General features: G+C 46.0%; 1 non-coding gene and 1 pseudogene across 1 annotated transcript; one reads left to right on the top strand and one right to left on the bottom strand.

The window, feature by feature from the left end:
* Positions 1-7,372: 7,372 nt before the first annotated feature.
* On the bottom strand, positions 7,373-7,997 carry LOC137361687 (histone H2A-like; annotated as a pseudogene).
* A 70-nt stretch (positions 7,998-8,067) lies between these two features.
* Positions 8,068-8,150, top strand: trnal-uag (transfer RNA leucine (anticodon UAG)). The gene has a single exon. It is a non-coding gene; the product is annotated as a tRNA-Leu (tRNA).
* Positions 8,151-18,751: the final 10,601 nt, after the last annotated feature.

The following is an 18,751-nucleotide window of genomic DNA, read 5'->3' on the forward strand; positions in this document are numbered from 1 at the left end:
TTCTGCACACCTGACCAGTCCATTTTTCCAGCTCTCCTAATGAGCATTTCACCTCGTGCCTAGAGCTGAATTATTCATTGCAGAATTGTCACTATCTGTTTTACCCTTGGTGCCACAGTATTTATATGAATGGTCCAGTTAAGCTTGTGTCAATGGTTACCCCCAGGATGTTGATGGTGGGGGGGATTCAGCGTTGGTAATGCTGTTGAACGTCAAAGGGAGATGGTTACATTCTCTCTTGTTGGAGATGGTCATTTCCTGGTACTTATGTGGTGTGAATGTTACTTGCCACTTAGCAGGCCAAGCCTGAATGTTGTCCAGGTCTTGCTGCTTCTGGAAACAGACGCCTTCAGTATCTGAGATGTCCCGAATTTGTCCGTTTATGAAACCTTGGTCAGGCCTCACTTGGAATATTGTATCCAGTCTTGGTCTCCTCACATGATGGGTGATATTGAGGCTTTTGACAGGGTACAGAGGAGAGACATTAAACTAATTCTCAGTGTAAGACATCCTCGTTATCAAGTTAGACTGAAAGAGTTGGGACCCTACACCTTAGAGAAACCTAGACTGAGGGGTGATCCAATTGAGGTTCATAAGTAATGAAGGGTCCAATTTAGCATGGGAGAGGAGTCATAATTGTATATTGTAAAAGGCCAGATGTCACCCGGATCACATTAAATTTCATTTTCAGCAACGGGTGAATGAACCAGGAGGGCTGAGTGGTTAAGTTGTTGGACTTAAAATCCAATGAATATATGTCTTTGCGTGTTCAAACCCCACTCCTGGTATCTGTGCTGGCCAAATGTTACTTGTTGTTTCCCTGACTTTTGCCTTTCACCATCATCTCTTCTGTCATTTAATCACTCCTGCCTTCCAACCGATCACAGCTTCCTATTATTTGCCCCAGCACCGTTCCTTGTCTCTGCACTTGCTTATCAGCTGATATTCTTGAACTTAATCTCCTCTGTCCCCTCACAATGACCTTCTCATCTTTCCTGAACTGTGGTTCCGCACAGGATCCGCTGCCTCTCCGACTCCCCTCCAGGGGTAACTGAAGGCCCTGAGCCTGGGTCTTGCTTTATACGCTTGCTGGTAGTTGAGTCCTTGCATGTCCAGACTCCTCCAGGAAGGGCTTGCCATAATCTTCCAATCTTCCCTGGATAAGGGGATTGGAGAGTGGCAAATGGCACACTTATTCAAGAAAGGGTATAAGGATAGTCCAAGCAACTCCATGCCTGTTAATTTAACATCAATGCTGGGTAAGGTTTCAGAAATGATAATCAGGGAAAATATCAATGGACATTTAGAGAGGTTTGAGTTAATTAAGGATATCCAGCATGGATTTGTAAAAGGCAGATCATGCTTCACTAATCTAATTGAATTTTTTGATGAAGGAGCAGAGAAGTTTGATGAAGGAAATGCAGTGGATGTTGTTTCTATGGATGTTACGAAAGCATTTGATAAGGTATCACATAAAAGGCTGGTTCACAACATTGAGGCTCATGGAATAGGAGGGTCAGTGTCCAATTGGTTAAAAAATTGGATTAAGGGCAGAAACAAGCAAGTTGTAGTAAATGGTTTCTTTTCAGACTAGGGGATGGTCGACAGTGGAGTTCCCCGAGGGTCAGTGCTGGAATCACTGCTTTTCTTGCTGTGCATAAAATATGTGGATCTTGGAATACGGAGCAGAATCTCAAAATTTGCTGACAATACCAAACTTTGAGGTGAGGCAAACAGTGAGGATGATATGAACCGCCTGCAATAGGACATAGATAGGCTAGCAGAATGAGCAGAGAGGTGATGGATGGAATTTAATACTGTTAAGTGTGAGGTGATGCATTTTGACAGAAGGAATAGGGAGAGGCAATGTATACTTAATGGCACAGTTCCAAAGAGTGTTCAGGGACAGAGGGACCTGGGGATGCATGTGCATCGATCTTTGCAGGTAGCAGGGCGTATTGAGAGAGTAGTAGTAAAATATATGGCATCTCGGGCTTTATACAAACATATACAAGCATATGAACATACGAATTAGGAGCATGAGTAGGCCACTCGGCCCTTCAAGCCTGCTCCGCCATTCAATAATTTCATAGCTGAACTGATGACCCACATTTCCAGCTACCCCTGACCACCCCCTTGCTTATCAAGAATCTATCTACATCTGCCTTAAAAATATTCAAAGACTCTGCTTCCACTGTGTTTTGAGGAAGAGAACTGCAAAGACTCAAAACCCTCCAAGAGAAAAAAATTCTCCTCATCTCTGTCTTAAATGGGCGACCCCATATTTTTAAACAGTGACCCCTAATTTTAGATTCTCCCACAAGAGGAAAGATCCTTTCTACATCCACCATGTCAAGACCCTCAGGATCTTATGTGTTTCAATCAAGTTGCCTCTTACTCTTCTAAAATCTGGTGGATACAAGCCAAGCCTGTCCAATTTTTCCTTGTAAGACAGCCCACCATTCCAGGTATTTGTCCAGTAAACCTTCTCTGAACTGCCTCCAATGCATTCACATCCTTCCTTAAATAAGGAGACCAGTTCTGTAGACAGTACTCCAGATGTGGTCTTACCAATGCCCTGTATAGCTGAAGCATAACCTCCCTACTTTTGTATTCAATTCCCCTCACGATAAACACGAGCATTCTATTAGCTTTCCTAATTACGTGCTGTACCTGCATACTAACCTTGTGCGATTCATACACGAGGACACCCAGATCCCTCTGCATCTCAGGGCTCTGCAATCTCTCACCATTTAGATAATATGCTTCTTTTTTATTCTTCCTGCCAAAGTGGACAGTTTCACACTTTCCCACATTTTACTCCATTTGCCAGGTTGTTGCCCACTCACTTAACCGATCTCCATCTCTTTGTAGCCCCCTTATAAGAACATAAGAAATAGGAGCAGGAGTAGGCCATTCAGTCCCCAAAGCCTGCCCCACCATTTAATAAGATCAGGAATGATTTGCCCCAGACCTCAATTCCTCTTTCGTGCCAGTTCCTCATAGCCCTCAACTCCCCAATATTTCAAAAATCTATCTACCTCCTCTTTAAATGCTTTCAGTGATTTAGCCTCCACAACTGCCTGGGGTAGATAATTCCAGACATTCACTACCCTCTGAGAGAAGAAATTCCTTTGCATCTCAGTTTTAAATGACTGTCCCCTTATTCTGTAACTATGTCACCTAGTTTGAGATTCCCCCACTAGTGGAAACATCTACCCTGTCAAGCCCCCTCAGAATCTTATACATTTCAATCAGATCACCCTTATTCTTCTAAACTTTAATATATAAAGGCCTAACTTGTTAGCCATTCTTGATAAGTCAACCCCTTTCTCCCAGGAATCAGCCGAGTGAGTCTCTTTTGACTGTATCCAATGCCAATATATCCTTTCTTAAATACAGGGACCAAAACTGTACACAGTACTCCAGGTGTGGCCTCACCAACACCCTGTACAGCTTTAACAAGACTTCCCTATTTTTAAACTCCAACCCCCTAGCAATAAAGGCCACAATTCCATTTGCCCTCTTAATTACCTGCTGCACCTGCATGCTAACTTTTTGTGTTTCAATCACAAGAACCCCCAGATACCTCTTTTTTGGAGTCTCTCTCTATTTAAATAATAGTCTGCATTTTGATTCTTCCTACCAAAGTGTATGACCTCACACTTTCCTACATTAAACTCCAACTGCCAAGTTTTTGCCCACTCACTCAACTTATCTATATCCCCTTGCAGATTCCTTATGTCTTCATGACAACATGCCCTACCTATATTTGTATCATCAGCAAATTTGGATATATTACAATCTGCCCCCTCCTCCATGTCATTAATATAGATAGTAAATAATTGAACCCCAAGCACTGATCCTTGTGGCACTCCACCAGTCACATCTTGACAACGAGAAAATGGCCCATTTATGCCTACTCTTTGTTTCAAGGAATTGGTAACTCGTGTGTGCATCATCACTTCAGGAAGTGATGTCATACAGTATGTGACACAGAGTAGGAGATGGGTTGATCCCCAGTAAGATGTGCCTGTAATACTCTCCTGTAAATTGTATATAGTATTGTCAGTCTTCAATAAAAAAGAAGTCAAATTATTTGTTCGCGTTGATCAGTGTGTGATTGGTAAGTCTGTGTGAAGAACAGGGGTTGGCAACATGTCTGCACATGGACACCAGTAACCACGTTAAAACAATTCGGTCCGTGACTGATAATTTCAGGGATGAGAAATTTCCCATTGGCTTCTTCTTCCAGACCAGTCTGACTTTCAATCAAATCGCAGCTGTCAGTTTCACAGCTGACAGGTCCTGAGAGCAGAGACAACGTTTCAGAACCTCGGACAAGTTCGGAGCTTTCCGGCAGTTCTGATTTCTTTTAAAAGTCCTCCAGAAAAACCCGAGCTTGTCCGTGTTTCGGAAGTGCTGTCTCTGCTCAAAGTACCTGTCAGCTGTGAAACTGACGCCTGCGATATTTTTAAAAAGACTAACCACAAAGCTGAGGGTTCTCGCTCTCTGCAACTTTCAGAGAGAGGGAGAGAGAGAGAGGAGAGTAAGAGGGAGAGAGGGGACCGGGGGTGGGTGTCGGCAGAGAGAGAGGGGCAGAGAGAGAAAGGACAAGCTGAAAGGTTTCCCCGTATCCTTAGATTATGACCCCTGGTTCTGGACTCACACCCAAATCCCATGAACGAATAAAAAAAGTCACAACTGTGATTGGCTCTTGTAGCGGACTCTGGTTCACAGACAATATTCGGAGCGCCTGCCCCAGACTGTTTAACACTGACTGAGCTGAGAAAATACAACTCACCCCCGAGAATCCGCAGCACAGACTGAGCGGAGGGGAAAACCTGTCCTGGGAACTCTACATTCAGGGAACAGTTTGTCCTGTGAATATGCAGATGTGAATATTGTGGAAGAGAGATTGCATTAAAGGGGAGGGCGGGTTAGTCTAAAGCCACTGTGTTCGTGGGTCCGCTCTCATCGCCGGATTTCAGAGTCATTACTGTGTAAAATCAAATGATTTTCCAGTCAAAGAACCGCCCTGCTCCCTGCTCAGCCCCAAAGTGGGAATTCGGGATCATTTTTTTTTGATTTTAAGATTTCAGTTGAAAAGTAGAGAACATGTCAGCGAGGGGTGAGAGAGGGCGGTCAGTGCAGCAATAAAACCAGGTGAAATGGAAAATGGAGTCCTCAATCCCAGTGAAAGCTTTTCAACAGCAAACATACTGGAGTGAGAGACAGGAAGGATCTAGTCTGGAAGTGTGGAGTGTCTGAATTTCAATGGAATTGGAGAGTTTGTGAGGAGAGAGAAACACAAAGAGACAGCAGGAGCCGGGAGCTGACAGCAGCTTGTCTCCGCCCCGTCCTCTCTCTGCCTTTAATTTGCTCGGTGCCGCCATCACCGGCTTCATTTCTGACCCAGTTCACACTGACAGAGAAAATTTGTGCAGAGTCCCGGACATGACTGATAGTGCAGCCGCCCAAATGGCTCCTCCAGCCGCCGCCGCCGCCCAAGTCAAGACCCCCAAGAAGAAGAAGGCGGCTCCCCGGAACAAGCCAGCCGGTTCCCCCGTTGGGCGAACAGATCCTCAAGATTGTGCCGGCTTTCAGCGATCGCAAGGGGATGTCCCTGGCCGCCATAAAGAAGGCTCTGGGTAGCAGCGGTGTCGATGTGGAGAAGCTCAGGACCCAGATCAAGCAAAGTATCAAGAGGAATGTGAACAAAGGCTCCCTGGTGCAGAGCAAGGGACAGGGAGCCTCTGGCTCCTTCAAAATCAGCAAGAAGGAAAACCCAGGGAAAAGTGGGAAAGAAGGTGAAGAAACCAGCAGACAAGAAATCTTTAGTGAAGAAACCAGCAGACCAGAAATCTTTAGTGAAGAAACCAGCAGCTAAGAAATCTTTAGTGAAGAAACCAGCAGACAAGAAATCTTTAGTGAAGAAAACAGCAGACAAGAATTCTTTAGTGAAGAAACCAGCAGACAAGAAATCTTTATCGAAGAAACCAGCAGACAAGAAATCTTTAGTGAAGAAACCAGCAACCAAGAAATCTTTAGCGAAGCCACCAGCAGCCAAGAAATCTTTAGTGAAGAAACCAGCAGATAAGAAATCTTTAGTGAAGAAATTAGCAGACAAGAAATCTTTCATGAAGAAACCAGCAGACAAGAAATCTTACCTGAAGAAACCAGCAGCTAAGAAATCTTTAGTAAAGACACCAGTAGACAAGAAATCTTTAGTGAAGAAATCAGCAGCCAAGAAATCTTTAGTGAAGAAACCAGCAGACAAGAAATCCTTCGTTAGAAACCAGCAGACAAGAAATCATTGGTGAAGAAACCACCAGCCAAGAAAGTGACAACAAAGAAAGTAACAGCCAAGAAAACGAAAAGCAAGAAGATGGCAACGCCAAATCAGGCGGTAAAGAAAGCAGCGCTTCAGAAAATGTCTCCTGCGAAGAAGGTCAAAAAAGGCAAGAGTGCGGCGGGCGGAATGGCGCTGAAGAAAGTGCAGACGTGGAAGAGCAAGATCAAGCCGAAAGCAGCGAAGGCTCAGAAAGCAGGGTCTGGAAAGAAGTGAAAGAGCGCGGGAAGCTTGTAAACATCTGAACACAAAGGCTCTTCTCAGAGCCACCCACATCTCTCAGGAAAGAGCTGAACCCCTGATCAAATGATCCGTGTCCCGGCCCCGCCTGTAGATTCCACATGGAAATGATTTGGAGTAAATCCAGGATCCCTGGTGACTCGCTGACATCCCCTCCACCCAGCCCTTTCCCCACTCTCTGTAATAAAACAGAAGGATGTCCGGCCCTCACTCTAACTGGGGATGTGTTCGGTGTAGTCTCAGTTCACAAATTCAGGGGGAGAGTCCTGGAAGTTAGCTCGGTCACTCTGAATGAAACCGCCAGTTCCCCGGGGCTGCAGCCACTGACACTGCGGGGAGAGGATCCCCAACTCTATCCCGTAGCCGGGGGAACAAACAACTTTGTTTCCGGAGAATAGGGAGGGCCGGGGAGAAGGTACATCTTAAAGCGCTGCAGTGGACTCAGCTCCTGTGTGTGCACAACTCTCACTGATTCCGTCCTCTGGGAACAGTGCGGTCTGAACAGATCAGGTTAGGAGAGAAACACACAGCCCGAAAATGGCCTCTTCCTTCCTGCATTTACTCTGTTCTGGGAGCAGATTCTCATTGAGAAGCGGCGCTCAGATCACCGGAGAGAAAAAAAAACACAATTCAAACTGTCCAAATGAAAAACAGAGAATTAACCCCGACACTTCCATTATTAAATTAATTCATCAGCTCCGAACCAGTTCCCGTTAATGTACCGGGATGGTCTCGGGATTTATAAAATCGAAGGCAACGGGATTTATTAAATTGTTGATTCTACACACTGCAGTTCATTTCTTCACTTAACTGGAGGAGGAGATGTGTGAGCAGAGAAACAAAGCGAAATCCAGAGAGGGAACTGAAAAGACAACTGGACAGATGTGAAACAGGTCAATCCACTGTGACAATAACTCCATCTCTGATTCCCTCCTGACAGTAACCAATCCTTTCACAGTGACTGAGGGTGGTTCTGAAAAGTGCCTTTGGTTTATTAGATGACATTTTGGCCGCTTTACTTTTTCTGGGAGCTCTTGAGTGCTGGTTTTCTTGGGCAGCAGCACGGCCTGGATATTAGGCAGCACCCCGCCCTGAGCGATAGTCACCCCTCCCAGCAGCTTGATGAGCTCCTCGTCGTTGCGGACGGCTAGTTGCAGGTGTCTGGGGATGGTGCGGGTCTTCTTCTTGTCCCGGGCCGCGTTGCCGCCAGCTCGAGGATTTCAGCGGTCAGATACTCGAGCACAGCAGCCAGATAGACCGGGGCTCCGGCACCCACACGCTCAGCATAGTTGCCATTTCTCAGGAGCCTGTGAACACGGCCCACCGGGAACTGCAGTCCAGCCCGGGAGGAGTGAGACTTGGCCTTGGCCCGAGCTTTCCCGCTGTTCTTTCCTCTTCCAGACATTTCCACAATCTCACAAATACTTTCAGAAAGAATGAATAATTTCCTTAGCATTTAGCGCAGCCAGTAGGCGGTCAGGATGGCCGAGCGGTCTAAGGCACTGCGTTTAGGTCGCAGTTTCTATTGGAGGCGTGGATTCGAATCCCACTTCTGACACCTTGTGTTTTGACTGCACTGGAGGCGTTTGGGAGCAGCGGTGAAGAGCAAAGAGAGAACAGGAAAGAACATGGACAAGCAAAATAACAATGGACCCAAAGATGTTGCATCAAAACATGAAAGTAAGAGGCAACTGAGCAAACAGCAGGGCACAGAAAAGATCAAAAATGTAACCTTTGTATCGGGGTGGGAGATGTTGCCAATGTCCTTAATGAATACATTACTGTCTTCTCAAATGAGGGGTGATGCAGATATTGTTATGAAGGAGGAGGAGTGTGAAGTATTGGACGTGATAACTTCAGGAGAGAGGAAGTCTTAATGGGATGAGCATCCTTGAATGTGGATAAATCACGAGGACCAGATGAAATGTACCCCAGGCTGTTGAATGAAGCCAGGGAAGAAATAGTGGAAGGTCTGACCATCGTTTTCCAGAGGATTGGAGGTCTTGTAACGTTGCAATGAAAGCAAAATACGAGGCAGATCAAGCATGGCTGAGCCTTTGGAGTGGAGAAACAGGGAGAATTCCCTGAACCAGTGCAACAGCTTTCAGAATAGAAGGAGCCTATACAAACCTGATGGGTTCCAGTTAAACAAAAGAGCTGGAGGTGTTGACAGTCAGAACAGATAAAATGTGGAGGAGTGTTTGAAGCAGATTCTGTGTGGTTACTGTCGTTGTACTATGGAGTTATTTCAAGGAGGTGATTCTGAATGTAATGGATCAACGTGGACCCACCCAAGGCAAAGGTCACTGAAAGTGGCAACGCAGGTAGATAAGGTAGTCAAGAAGGCATACGGCATGCTTGCCTTCATCGGTCGGGGTTTCGAGTATAAAAATTGGCAAGTCATGTTGCAGCTGTACAGAACCTTAGTTAGGCCACACTTAGAATATTGCGTGCAATTCTGGTCGCCACACTACCAGAAGGACGTGGAGGCTTTGGAGATGGTACAGAGGAGGTTTACCAGGATGTTGCCTGGTCTGGAGGGCATTAGCTATGAGGAGAGGTTGGAAAAACTCAGATTGTTTTCACTGGAACGACGGAGGTGGAAGGGCGACATGATAGAGATTTACAAAGTTATGAGCGGCATGGGCAGAGTGGATAGTCAGAAGCTTTTTCCCAGGGTGGAAGAGTCAGTTACTAGGGGACATATGTTTAAGGTGCGAGGGGCAATGTTTAGAGGGGATGTGCGAGGCAAGTTTTTTACACAGAGGGTGGTGAGTGCCTGGAACTTGCTGCCAGGGGAGGTGGTGGAAGCAGATACGATAGCGACGTTTAAGAGACATCTTGACAAATACATGAATAGGAAGGGAATAGAGGGATATAGGCCACGGAAGTGCAGAAGGTGTTAGTTTAGGCAGGCATCACGATCGACGCAGGCTTGGAGGGCCGAATGGCCTGTTCCTGTGCTGTACTGTTCTTTGTTCTGTGTTCTAAGCTTCCCTGTGGTCCAGCCTGGTTGAATGGAACTGAAGCAAACAAATCATCCAGAAGAGGAAAAGATGTATAAGGTCATGAAAGCACAGAATTCAGATGGATGCAATACCAGATGGTATGGCAAGAGTGTAAAACAGCAACAGACTGGTGAATAACACTTTCCCATTGAATAAGACAAGAGAAGAGAAGGGTAATAATAGTGTCAGAGTAGAGTTGTGACACTATTCACATTCCACCTTGATCTGAATAGGACTGTGGAAGGGAGTGATTGAGAAGAATAGAGGAGAAATGAAAAGAAAGGAGAAATAAACAAAAGGTCTTTTGATTTTAGAATGCTTGTTTTTGGAAATGACAGACTGTAAAGTGTGTGTGTCAGAAGATATAGAGCGAAGTTGGGTATGACAAGATCACAGGAAGGTTGTGCCCTGAGACGAGGTGTGTGTTGACAGGAAAGCTGCTTTCTTTTGCACAAAATGTAATTTATTCATATAATTTGTGCAATTATATTGCAAAGCAGTTCAATTTTAATGTTACATAAGGTACAATGCAGATCAGTTTCCTTCAATAAAGTACATGAGGTATCTCACTATCCCTGCCTGCACAGGTTATATTTACAGTATTTACATTACACATCAAACATTCTCTGATGCACACAGTCCGAGGGGTTTTACACAGGTTCCAGCCCCTCGCTGTACTAGGGCCTTAGTCTGTCGCCTTTCCATTGAGGCTCCATGGTGGCTTCTCCAAGCTTTAATGCCATCCCACAGCACATATGATGGAATGTGCCAGTCTGCAACATTCGGTCATGGGCAGCTCTTTGCACTGGAATACCTGTCCCACGGCCGGGCTCGTTCTCAATCGAGATCATTTCAAATGAGCATTTCCTAAATCCGTGCTTTCTCTCTCGCAGTAAGAGAACAGGATGTCTGGCAGATTCAGTGTGAAACGATAACACTGCCGGGTAAAGGCCGCTTTCCAACTCCAATTTTAACACAGGAGATTCCCCAAACAGCTGCAGTAAGGTGCTGTAAACTGCTGGAAGCGCATGTGTGTGGAAATGGTGATGTTGCTGAGGAGGTTTCTTCGCATAGAATGGACTGTGTTTAGGTGGGAATATTACTGAGTGTTAATTGTAGCGGGACCATATTTAGAAACTCTGTCTTTCTGGAAAGCCTTAAGAGGTCGAGTCTGGAAAGGTTTGCGTGGAGAGCTGGGTTTCGGTTCTACTGTGAATAAAGGGTTTGAAATTGGCAGCCCGGAGGAAACTGGAGGTGGAGCTGAATGATAAGGGGCCGTTCTCTCTCTGTCTGTCACTCTGGGTGTCTCCTTCCCTCTCGCTCTCTGTTTAATCTTCACTCTTGTCTCCTCCCCTCCCTGCTCTCACTCTGCCTTTCTCAGCCAGGTCCGGGCGGCCTGTAAAAAAAAGGAGGCTGACGGAATCAGTCTATTTTATTGTGCACTGATTTGAGGCAAGGATTATCAGGGTGGCTGTTGTGGGGAAGAGACGGTCGCCCACCTCCTCCTGTAATGTGTCTTTGCAAAGCAGGTGTGGAAAGGGATGCAGTGGTTTTTGTCGAGGTTCATCCCAAGCAGCTCTATAACACAGGAGTCTGTGCCCTACGGGCTGTTCCCAGGGACGCACACCGAGACAAACATCAACTGCTGCTGGAGGACTATCAATTCGGTGAAAGACGCCCTTTGGTCTGCCCGAAACCTGCTGGTCTTCCAGCGCAAAGAGTTGTCCACCACCGAATGTTGCAGACTGGCACATTCCAAGGTCCAGGACTACGTGGTGAGGGACGCACTAAGAGCTTGGGGCAACCACAGCAAAGGCTCAATGGGGAAAGACCACTGTGTAAGGTCCACCCACCAAGCTGAGCGGAGGGGCTGGATCCATGGGAAACCCCTCGAACCTATCGGGAAAATTTTGTGTGCTGTAAATGTAGAAATGTATATGGCATGACAATGAAATGGAAGAGTTGTGAGGCAACTCGTGATTGCATAGAAGGAAACTGATCACCTTTGCACTGTTTGTATTTTTTGACTTGATGCTGTTTTAAACTGTTTGGGAATGTAATTTTTACAGATTTTTATGTATAAAGTATATTTTGGAAAGTTAAAAAAAAAGTCTGGCAGTGTACCAGAGTATGGACCTGGTCGGCAGCATATTAGAATCCATGAGGAAAGGCATCATCACCCTCATCTACAAGCGGAAGGGGGAGGGGGCAGAAATCAGAAATTGGCGGCCCATCTCACTGCTTAACATCGACTACAAGATTCTGTCAAAAGTCATAGCCAGTCGAGTCAAGTTTGCTTTGGAGTTGGTGATTGACCCTGATCAGACCTGTACTATATCAGGCAGGAAGATCTCTGATAGTCTCGCGCTACTCAGGGATACGATCACCTATGTATGGGACAGGAGGGTGGACACCTGCCTCATCAGCCTGGACCAGGAGAAGGCTTTTGATAGGATATCGCACACCTACATGATGGACGTACTTTCCAATATGGGGTTAGGGGAGGGAATCTGCAATTGGATCAAACTGCTGTACACAAACATCAGTAGCGCAGTCTCAATCAATGGGTGGGAATCAGAAAGTTTCTCAATCCAATCTGGAGTCAGGCAGGGCTGTCCTCTCTCCCTTGTCTTGTTTGTTTGCTGTATTGAACACTTTTCTGAGTCTATTAGGAAGAATGCGAGTATCAGAAGGGTAACAATCCCAGGCAGTGGAGGCACTCAGGTTAAAACCTCCCTGTACATGAATGACGTCGCCGTTTTCTGCTTGAACCCGCTGCCTGTGCGCAGACTGATGAGCATCTGTGACCAGCTCGAACTGTCCTCGGGAGCCAATGTTAAACATGGCAAGAGCGAGGCCATGTTCTTTGGGAAGTCAGCTGACCGATCCTTTGTCCCCTTCACCATTAGATCAGACTACCTGAAGGTGCTGGGGTATGGTTCGGAAGGGCTGGGGCGTGCACCAAAACCTGGGAGGAACGAGTAGCCAGGGTACAACATAAGCTGAACATGTGGGAGCAGCGATCTCTCTCTATTGTGTCAGGTTACTGTACGTGGTGCAGGTCTGGCTCATACTGCACTCCTACACTGTGGTGATCACCTGAGCCATTTTCCGTTTCATCTGGGGATCCAAAATGGACCAGGTCCCGAGGGACACGATGTTCAAACCTCTGGAGAAGGGCGGGAAAAATGTACCCAACATCGCCCTCATCCTGATGGGATGCGGCTGTATCAAGCTGTGTGTAGACCTCCAGTACGCAAACTCCAAGTGTCACTCCGTGCTGAGGTTCTATCTGTCCCCGGTGTTGCGAAGGATGGGCCTGGTCATATTGCCGTGGAACGCTCCATCCAGTTGGACTGTGCCGTACGTAACACCTATCCTTCATGGAAAAGTTTCTGCGGAAAAACACCTTTGACCACCAATCCATCAGGCACTGGTCTGCACAGAATGTTCTCAAGGCCCTATGGGAAAAGAAGATGGTGGATCCTGTCGGATGGTTTCCCGAGCAGACTTCCAAAGTCATTTGGCGGAATGCCCCATCACCAGAACTTTCAAACAAGCACCAAGATGTAGCTGATGGTGAGAAGAGCCCTCCCCGTCAGATCCTTCCTGCATGCCCGAAGTCTCACCCCCTCTGCACAATGCCCTCGAGGTGGCTGTGGTGGGGAAGAGATGGTTGCCCACCTCTTTCTGGAATGTGTCTTTGCAAAGCAGGTGTGGAAAGAGATGCAATGGTTTTTGTCGAGGTTCATCCCAAGCAGCTCTGGAGCACAGGTGTCTGTGCTCGACGGGCTGCTCCCAGGGACGCACACCGAGATAAACATCAACTGCTGCTGGAAGACTATCAATTCGTTGAAAGATGCTCTTTGCTCTGCCCGAAACTTGCTGGTCTGCCAACGCAAAGAGTTGTCCACGACCGAATGTTGCAGACTGGCACATTCCAAGGTCCAGGACGACGGGCTGAGGGACGCACTAAATCTTGGGGCAGCTGCAGCAAAGGCTCAATGGGGAAAGACCACAGTGTAAGGTCCCCCCACCATAGTGAACTGAGGGGCTGGATCCATGGGAAACCCCTCGAACTGTAGCCAGAAATTATTTGTTTGCTCTAAAATGTACATGGCATGAGAAATGAAATGGAAGGGTTGTGAGGCAACTCACTCCTGTATTGAAGGAAACTGATCTCCTTTCCACTCTTTGTATTGTTTGACTTGGTGCTTTTTGGAACTGTTTTGTAATGTATTTTTTTTACAGATTTTTATGAAGAAAGTATATTTTGGAAATTAATAAAAGAAAGTCTGGCAGCGGTAAAGGAGGCAAAGGACTGGGCAAAGGCGGAGCAAAGCGGCACCGCAAAGTGCTTCGTGATAATATCCAAGGCATCACCAAACCAGCAATCCGCCGCCTGGCTCACCGTGGCGGGGTCAAGCGGATCTCGGGTTTGATCTATGAGGCGACTGGCGGGGTGTTGAAGATTTTCCTGGAGAATGTGATCAGGGATGCGGTCACATACACTGAGCACGCCAAGCGCAAGACGGTCACTGCCATGGATGTGGTGTTCGCTCTGAAACGGCAGGGCCACACAACTCGACCCTTTCCAGCAAACACACAACAAAGGCTCTTCGAAGAGCCACCCACCGTCTCACAGCGAGAGCAGTGACCTGGAAACGGGAGCTGGGATAGGCTGTTCAGAACTGTCTGGAATAAATCTGTGCTGTATTCGGGTAGAAAACTGGAATGCCCGAAATTGACATTTCATTTGCAGCAAGGATGTGCAGTGGATTTGATTTTCTAAACGGGCTGTGTAAACAGTGCCCGAGGCTCTGCAGTTAGTTATTTCCCCCGTCCACACATGCCCTCAGTGAAAAGCCACATCACTCCTCCCGAATCACTCATTGTTTTCATAGAATTTCAAAATGATTTCGCTGCAATGAGGGAATCCGGGAGTTTTGCAGCAGCCGTTGAATCGGTCACTGGAACCAGACCCACTTGTGATGTTACTTTTCACGAGACGGTGTTTCCTGCACTGAAACTGACAGGGTTTGTGAAACTGATCAGTTTCAGCTCAATCATTCAGGGACCTGGAATTCCCGCAGTTTGAGGATTGGTCACCCTCTTCCCATTCGCATTTCTTAACCAATCGCAGAGCCTCGAATTAGGGAAAATGCAGCAAATCATTGGCTTAAATTGTCGAAATTGGCAGAACGTTTGAATTCGAAAAAGGCGCCAATTTCAGTGTCGGCAAAAAGCGAATTACTGGAAAATCTATTTAAAGTTGTTCGTAAAATATTTTCCGCCAACCTTTAAAAACCTTTCTTTATTCAGCTATTATCGCCACAAATTCCTGGCGCTATTTTACGCACAGCTTTAACCTGTCATTTTCCCCCCCACTTCTTATCTGTAACCGGTGGTAAAAGACTCCATTCAGCAATCCTTCAGGGACCAATAACTCAAACTCGGTGTGGAAAGGAATAAATTATACTATTGGTAATTCCCCTTCACACAGGGATCAGGGAACAGTGAAAAGCCACTGAAATAGTTGCTCATAAACATTTTAAATAGTTCCTATTCTGTTCCGTTACTGACATGCTGGAATCAGACAGTAATCAGCCCTTTCACAGAGACTGTGGGTGGCTCTGAAAAGAGTCTTTGGTTTATTAGATGACATTTTGTCTGCTTTGCTTTTTCTGGGACCTCTGAGCGCTGGTTTTCCTGGGTAGCACCCCGCCCTGAGCGATGGTCACCCCTCCCAGCAGCTTGTTGAGCTCCTCGTTGTTGTGGACAGCCAGCTGCAGGTGTCTGGAGATGATGTGGGTCTTCTTGTTGTCCTGGGCCGCGTTACCGGCCAGCTCAAGGATTTCAGCTGTCAGATACTCGAGCACAGCAGCCAGATCGACCGGGGCACCGGCACCCACATGCTCAGCCCTTTCTCAGGAGCCTGTGAACACGGCCCACCGGGAACTTCAGTCCAGCCCGGGAGGAGCGAGACTTAGCCTTGGACCGAACTTTCCTGCCGGTCTTTCCTCTTCCAGACATTTCCACAATCTCACAAATACTTTCATAAATGGATAATTTCCGCAGCATTTACTTTACTTAAAGACTGAGAACTCTCCTCAATGGTCGGTACTTAATTCACCTCATTTGCCTACATTCTTCACCAATCAGGTCACTGGCCAACAGAAGAGGGCGGGATTTACCCGCCACGACATCAGAAGCAGAGAATTTGTCAATTTCAAAAAGCCCGCCAATTTCATCATCGGAAAGGAGCGGATTAAAATAAATGTCATCCTTAGTCAAAGATTTAAAGTCCCTTCTCTTGATTTTGTTTTATTCAACTTGTAAAATGTTATTTAAATTGTGACTCATTCTCCAATCGCTTTCAAACTGTCCCGGGTGGGGCCTGCATTGGCCTGAAGTGAAATACTCAGTTTAGCTTTGAATCAGAGCCCAGTGTCCTTCTCTGAAAAGAGGGAGCCGGATCAAGCCCTCAAACGGCCCTTAACTTGCTCTGCAATAATCCCATCCCAGGCTGTTACACTGCGGAGAGTTGCTGTTAATAAAATGACTAATCAGTGAAGGGAGGTCTAATCCTTACCGCTGAAATCATCTGTTGATGCGGTCATTCAGGGGCTGTGAAAAACCAGAATAAGAGCAGCTTTAAGCAAAAAAAGTGAAGGCGGGTGATCAGATTATGGGTTCGTGTTCGGTTAATAACAGGAGATACAAACACAGCAGTGGGATTGTTATTATATGAGACATTGTCTGAAAGTGATTTCATAGAGATGTCGGATGCAGCTTTTTCAGAGATTGTTGGTGGCTCTTAAAAGAGCCGTTGTGTTTGATCTGTTTTTCAGTCCATTGTGCAGTTTTTCCTGGAGCTGATGTACTTGGTCCCTTCCGACACGGCGTGCTTGGCCAGCTCCCTGGGCAGCAGCAGGCGCACGGCGGTCTGGATCTCCCGGAGCTGATGGTTGTTGTAATGGGCCAGGCGGGAAGCATCACCCGCGATGCGCTCGAAAACATCGTTCACAAACGAGTTCATTATGCTCATGGCCTTGGAGGAGATGCCGGTCTCGGGGTGAACCTGCTTCATCACTTTGTAGATGTAGATGGAGTAACTCTCCTTCCTGCGCTTCTTGCCGCCCTTTGTTGACGGTTTATTTAAGGTTTTTTTTGGCGCCCTTCTTCGGAGCTGCTTTCTTCTCTTTTTTTAATTTCCAAAATAGACTTTATTCATAAAAATCTGTTAAAAATACATTGCCAAACAGTTTCAAACAGCACCAAAAAATACAAACATTGCAAGGGAGATCAGTTTCCTTCAGCACAATCATGAGTTGCTTCACAACCCTTCCATTTCACATTTGTCATGCCAATTACATTTTTACATTTACAGCAAATGAAAATTTTCCCGATACAGTTCGAGGGGTTTCCCAGGGGTCCAGCCCCTCAGTTCAGCTTGGTGGGGGGACCTTACCATTTTCAGTTTCAGATGCAGAAATAAACCAAACCCCTTCCGAGTTCGGATTAAATAGACAATCCCACAGCTCTATGCTAATGAGGGATGGGAGAAAGTAAAGATTGTGATTGGGTGATTGGCAGTGATGTCACAATAGTTTCATATCTGCAACCAATCACAAACTGCATTCAGGAATTCCATTCCCAAAGACTCTCTCCAGCCCCAGTTTCTATTGAAAAATCCACCGGGAAATGACGCCTGGCTGCGAGGGTCTCTTATTCTCAGCAGCTTCTCACATTCCGGCCTCTAAATTGAGCGCTTTGTTGGGTGGAAATATTTATTCAGGCAGTTTCAACAGCTCAGAGCCGACACCAGAAATGGGAATACGGGTCACAAACAAGGGGTTTATGCTGAACCTTTATAAATCTCACTGGTTATCGGCCTCAGCTGGAGCATTGTGTCTAATTCTAGGTTCCACATTTTAGCAGGGATATCAAGGCCTGAGAGAGAGTGCAGAGGAGATTGACTAGACTGGCACTAGAGATGCGTGAAAGGATAGCAAAGCTAGGGTCGTTCTTCTTGGTGCAGAGATGTTAATGTAATATTTAATAGTTGTATTCTCCATTGTAATGGTTTAAGAGGAACTGTTCCCACTGGCAGAAGGGTCTGTAACCAATGGACACAGAATTGTTAAAAGAATCAGGGACGATCAGGTGATATTTTAACACGCGTTCTGATGATCAGAAATGTACTGCTTGAAAAGGGAGGTGAAAACAGATTCAACAATAACTTTCCTGAGGGAATTCGATCATTATTTGATGGGGAAATTACAGGGCAATGTGAAAATGACAGGGAGGTGGGACTGATTGGATAGATCTTTCAAAGAGCAGAACAATTGTTCAAATGAACTCTTTCCGTGTTGTAAAATTGTGATTATTGCTGTTCAGAAACATCCTGACACATCTTGAAACATCATGTCGCCTTTCAGTTCACCAGTTTTAAACACCTGGAACTGAGCTGAGTATTTTATTGGCTGTGATTACAGCATCAGAGAACAAAAGACAGCGGCCCAGTCCCAAAGTCCACAGAAAGACTCAATGTATTGCTCCATGTGAGCTATGCTGTTAGAGCAGTGAGCATAGCTGTTTTCCAAACAGCTGGAATAAAAACAGAAAATGCTGGAAATACTCAGCAGGTCAGGAAGCATCTGTGGAGAGAGAACAGAATTAATGTTTCAGGTCAATGACCTTCCAAGCAGCTGTGACCGGGTTTGATTCACAGCCATTACAGTTTGGCGTTCCTTAAATTCCTCAGATGAGAAACTGAAAGATAGGAACTGAGTTGGGTGCTGTCTCAAAGGAATTTTGTTTCCCAAACCAAGAAGTGTATAATTTGAATAAACATATTTCCAACACTGATTTCCTTCAAATTATAGTTAAATTGAACTCTGATTTTACTCCTTTTTATTGATAATTATTATTTGACCTGAATCATACAGTGGACTCAGAATAGAATTACTCAGATTCATTTTCCCACAGCTATTCCCGTTCCTTATAAGAAACAATTCCTGGATTCTGGAAGCTGTGGATTGGAGGGTAACAAACATATCCACACTATTCAAGAAAGGAAGGAGAGAGAAAGCAAGGAACTGGAGGCCAGTTTGCCTGACATCAGCAATGGGGAATATGCTACAATCTA

Source organism: Heterodontus francisci, unplaced genomic scaffold (assembly GCF_036365525.1).
Source record: "Heterodontus francisci isolate sHetFra1 unplaced genomic scaffold, sHetFra1.hap1 HAP1_SCAFFOLD_91, whole genome shotgun sequence".
Lineage (NCBI taxonomy): Eukaryota > Metazoa > Chordata > Chondrichthyes > Heterodontiformes > Heterodontidae > Heterodontus > Heterodontus francisci.